This window comes from Oryzias melastigma, linkage group LG19 (assembly GCF_002922805.2).
Source record: "Oryzias melastigma strain HK-1 linkage group LG19, ASM292280v2, whole genome shotgun sequence".
In the NCBI taxonomy this organism is placed as follows: Eukaryota; Metazoa; Chordata; class Actinopteri; order Beloniformes; family Adrianichthyidae; genus Oryzias; species Oryzias melastigma.
The window spans coordinates 21669133-21674055 of NC_050530.1; the positions used below are offsets into that span (position 1 = coordinate 21669133).

A 4923-nucleotide genomic window follows, 5' to 3' on the forward strand; every position below is an offset into this window, starting at 1 on the left:
AACATTGTCCTGTAAACCCAAAAATAAAAACCAGATGGCACAAAAAAAAAACACAACATACAACCTGCAATGGACAAAACAAACAGACAATAAAACACAAACGTGTGCTTCACCAGGTCAGGTGAAGCCCACCCACTGTAAAAGCAAATAAATTATGACGAGGTGGCACACTATTTTGTAATTTTCCTGGATAGAGTTTGTGCAAAAGTCTCAGATGTTTCTCCAGTAGCTGGAACAGCAGCGTGCGTCTGTTGATTCTCCTCCCCTCCTTCATCAGTCTTGTTCTGGTCTGGTAGATTACGTATCTCCCCAGGGCCAGAATGAGGTCGACCACTTGCCATCCTCTTTTCCTCCGGCTCTTCTGGAGCCCGAAGAGACACGCCCATCTCCAGTCAGTCTCTGAGGACCACGAGACGCCGCATCAGTCTCTCACTGCTGCTTTCAGTTGCTGTAAAAAAACCAGAAACAACAGGACAATCCAGAAACATGTGCTCCAGGGTCTCAGGCGCTATGCCACAGACTGGGCATAACCTGTCATACTGTGCTTTGTTTATTTGGTGCAGCACAACACAGGAGAGGATATTTCTATGGCGTAGTCTGAAGTCTGTGTCCCACACCATATGCGGAAACAGACTCCCTTTCAAACTGTGCCACATTTCAGAAATGTTTTTACCTGGGAAAAGACAGCTCCACGCAGCTTCCGCCGCTGGGGCCTTGGTCTCTAAGGCCACGACTTTCCCGTACCAGATCCTTGTTGGTACTTCCCAGACCCAACGTTCAGGGTGGTGTGGCCGTAAGCACTTGGAGGTGGCAAGCCAAGCGTCTTAACCAGTGCGCTCCAGCTTTGGGAAGTCAGAGAACACACTGGCTCGCAGCTTCAGGCCATGTACCTGGCTCAGCAGGCCAATCAGCAGCAGAAGGTTCAGCTGTGCAGCCACTTTTTCCTTTTTTCCTGCTCCACCATCTTCATCTGTGTCCTCCTGAATGAGGGACCTGCTGAGGAGGAAAACCCAGCAGCCCCCAAATCACTCACATTTCACTCCCAGCTCCTGTGTAAAAACAGCTTTGGAAACACACACACCCCCACACACCCCCACACAAGAAGTTGAAGCAGTTTTCATTTTTTTTTGTTTTCTTTCTGTTTATGTTGGTATCTTAAGCTTTTGTTAGTAAAGTTCATTAAAAACAAAGAAAGAAAGAAAGAAAGAAAGAAAGAAAGAAAAAGAAGTTGAAGCAGTTTTTTTGGAAAGTGCACTTCCCTCTAGTGGTGGAGAAAAAAAGTTTGAAAACTTACAGCACCTGGTATTCCCAGGCGGTCTCCCATCCAAGAACTAACCAGGCCCAACACTGCTTAGCTTCCAAGATCGGACGAGATCGGGCGTGTTCAGGGTGGTNAGTTTTTTTGGAAAGTGCACTGCCCTCTAGTGGTGGAGAAAAAAAAGTTTGAAAACTTACAGCACCTGGTATTCCCAGGCAGTCTCCCATTCAAGTACTAACCAGGCCCAACCCTGCTTAGCTTCCGAGATCGGACGAGATCGGGCGTGTTCAGGGTGGTGTGACCGTAAGCACTTGGAGGTGGCAAGCCAAGCGTCTTAACCAGTGCGCTCCAGCTTTGGGAAGTCAGAGAACACACTGGCTCGCAGCTTCAGGCCATGTACCTGGCTCAGCAGGCCAATCAGCAGCAGAGGGTTCAGCTGTGCAGCCACTTTTTCCTTTTTTCCTGCTCCACCATCTTCATCTGTGTCCTCCTGAATGAGGGACCTGCTGAGGAGGAAAACCCAGCAGCCCCCAAATCACTCACATTTCACTCCCAGCTCCTGTGTAAAAACAGCTTTGGAAACACACACACCCCCACACAAGAAGTTGAAGCAGTTTTCATTTTTTTTTGTTTTCTTTCTGTTTATGTTAGTATCTTAAGCTTTTGTTAGTAAAGTTAATTAAAAACAAAGAAAGAAAGATAGAAAGAAAGAAAAAGATGTTATAGCAGTTTTTTTGGAAAGTGCACTGCCCTCTAGTGGTGGAGAAAAAAAGTTTGAAAACTTACAGCACCTGGTATTCCCAGGCGGTCTCCCATCCAAGTACTAACCAGGCCCGACCCTGCTTAGCTTCCGAGATCAGACGAAACTCAGGTGTTTGTTCCCGTTGCCATGGTGAATCGTGCTGTCTTTGCTCCATTGATCAGGGGCCCTTTTCAAGAAGCAGGTTCAACAGATCTAGAGTTGAAACCTGAACTTAGAGTCACTGGACTCTAAATTCGTGAACATGAAGTTCTCTGATTCAGAACAGCTGAAAAAGTTTGATTCAATCAACTTGAAGTTGTTGGAACCAGAATCCGTTAAATCCATTAAAAGCCCTGATCAATGGAGCAAAGATAGCACGATTCACCATGGCAACGGGAACAAAAACCTGAGTTTCATACTTCCGGCGACAGAAATTGACAAGTTTCTGCAGGTGTAAAACACGTCAGCAATCCCTCCATCTGATTGTTTTGGTAGACGTGGACCAATCACCCGGTCCAGCAGACCATGTGACTTTGTATATATGGGCTGGCCCGGCTTTCACCGGAAATACGCAAGTAAGTGGATCGTGATCAATCGTGATATTGTCATTGATTGTTCTGAGTCTGAGTTTCATAACATGCTTGTTGTAGAATTTGAGTCAGGTTCTGCATTACAAGCCTTAAATCCCATTCTCCCATACACATTAGTTTCTGATACAGGAAACAAATTTTGTGTTCAGAGCTTATCACAGATATTGGTCCACCCATAGCCGTTACTGCATCACCCGCCATTCACCTGCCTCAGCCCACCATTCACCTGCCTCAGCGTGGCGTTCAGCGGAGATCGGCGCGGCGTTTCACCTGCCTCGGCGCGGCGTTTCACCTGCCTCGGCCCGCCATTCACCTGCCTCGGCGCGGCGTTTCACCTGCCTCGGCATTCACCTGCCTCAGCCCAACGTTCAGCGGAGATCGGCGAGGCATTTAGCGGAGGTCTGCGCGGCGTTCAGCAGAGCCCGTTGTAACCCTCTCCAGCCCTCGACGCTGTGGTTGAAAGATGGCCTGCTCTAACTGCAGCGATCAGACAAACAAGACAATTTCTTTGCTCAAGGAAAGAATCACTAAACTTGCTGCAGAACTCACTCAAAATGAGACACTTCTTGCCAGTGCGTATGAATTAGCATCAAAGCAGTCCTGAATTATCACGGAGCTTACCACTGCTCACGACACTCTCCCTTGGGATCCGACAGACTGTGCACGGCCGTCCTCTTGCTCAACACCAGTGTTCTTCACTCCAGGTCCTCGAGAGCCGCCACCCTGCCTGCTTTCCAGATCTCCAAGTCCTGCCAGCTGCTGATTCGTTCAGTCAGATGTCTCCACATTCTGATTGAATGAACACACCTGGTCCAGGTAATCAGCATCAAGCAGTACACAAAGAGCTGGAAAACAGGCAGGGTGGCGGCTTTCAAGGACCTGGAATGAGTAACACTGCTCTACACCAAGAGATCATCCGTCCTGGGCTGAGGTGATTGTTCGGGGCGCAAATAAAGCCCAGACTAGGACGACTGCATCATCCTCACCCCCCGAGCTCACCCTCTCCAACAGGTTCTCAGTCCTGGGGAACGATGACGTGGTTACAGCTGGTGTCGCTGCTGGGGGTGATACCCATCACGAACCATCTCCCGGCACTTCGTCACCGCCGAAGTCGTTGTTCAGCCACCCTAAGCGACCCGTGGACCCCGAGATGACCGAGGCTGCACTTCCAAAGTAAGAGGTGAAGAGCAATACCCGTGCGGCGACGTCACCCCCCAAAACCGGAGAATCACACTCCACCGGGAGGCTGTAACCGGGCGGGCTGTCAGCCTCAAACAACCATCACTTGGGAGGCAGCAAATCAGCCCCTCGACCTGGAACTGCAGGAGCTGAGCAGAAGGGGGAGGCCACTACACCTGCTGAGTCTCATCGAACCCCACCCTAACCACTCTTCACCCCATCCACCCTGATCATCGGGGACTCCCTAATCAGGAATATACGCTTCTTCAACGCTGTCACTAGTTTTCCAGGAGCCACAGTGACAGACATCCTTCAAAGACTCCCAGACCTCCTGCTTTCCCTTCCATCCACCATCACCAAGATCATTCTTCATGTTGGAACGAACGATACTACACTCCAGCAGTCAGAGGTGACAAAAAAGAATTTTATTGACTTGTTTTCTTTTTTATTGGACACAGGGAAAGCAGTTTTTATTTCTGGACCTATCCCCACATTCACCCGTGGATCTACAAGATTCAGCAGGATTCTCTCCCTCCACACCTGGCTGCTGGACACCTCCCGCAAGCTCAGGTTTGGTTTTATTGACAATTTTAATCTTTTTTGGAATCGCCCTTCTTTTTATAATCACAACGGCCTTCACCCCAGTCCACTTGGAAACAGTATTCTGAAAAGTAACTTTCGACACACAGTGCACTGCTTTCATAATGACTGACACCCAACATTAAACACCCCCCCCCAGAGCATACCCCTACTAGACCACCTCAGAAACCTTCCTCCCCGCCAGATCCTCCCATCAAACATCTCCTGAACTCTCATCATCATCTGTCACCTTCCCCATACAGTGTGTCATATTGAATCGTCTAAGACATTTTCCATCTCACAGAAATTGCAAAAACCTCCAAACAGTATGTATTCAAAATTCACCCATTCAACCATCTTCACATCCATCAATGAACTCTCCCATAACACTGAAAATGGCTATCTTCAATGTCAGATCACTTTCTAATAAGTCTTTTATCATTAATGAACAGATTTTAGACAATGATTGGAACTGTTTATTTTTAACTGAAACCTGGCTTGGCGCCAACGCACCAGTTGTTCTTACCAAGGCCTCTCCGTCTAATTTTAAGTTTTTATTTTCTGTTAGGGAAGGT

The 4923-nt window shown here is 48.2% G+C and overlaps 1 long non-coding RNA gene, 1 other non-coding gene and 1 pseudogene across 2 annotated transcripts; 1 reads left to right on the forward strand and 2 right to left on the reverse strand.

The window, feature by feature from the left end:
• Nucleotides 1-1287: 1287 nt before the first annotated feature.
• Nucleotides 1288-1398, reverse strand: LOC112154702 (annotated as a pseudogene).
• A 50-nt stretch (nucleotides 1399-1448) lies between these two features.
• On the reverse strand, nucleotides 1449-1567 carry LOC112154701. Its single transcript, XR_002920692.1, has one exon. It is a non-coding gene; the product is annotated as a 5S ribosomal RNA (ribosomal RNA).
• A 2158-nt stretch (nucleotides 1568-3725) lies between these two features.
• On the forward strand, nucleotides 3726-4096 carry LOC118600191. Its single transcript, XR_004949767.1, has 2 exons — nucleotides 3726-3763; nucleotides 3916-4096. It is a non-coding gene; the product is annotated as an uncharacterized LOC118600191 (long non-coding RNA).
• Nucleotides 4097-4923: the final 827 nt, after the last annotated feature.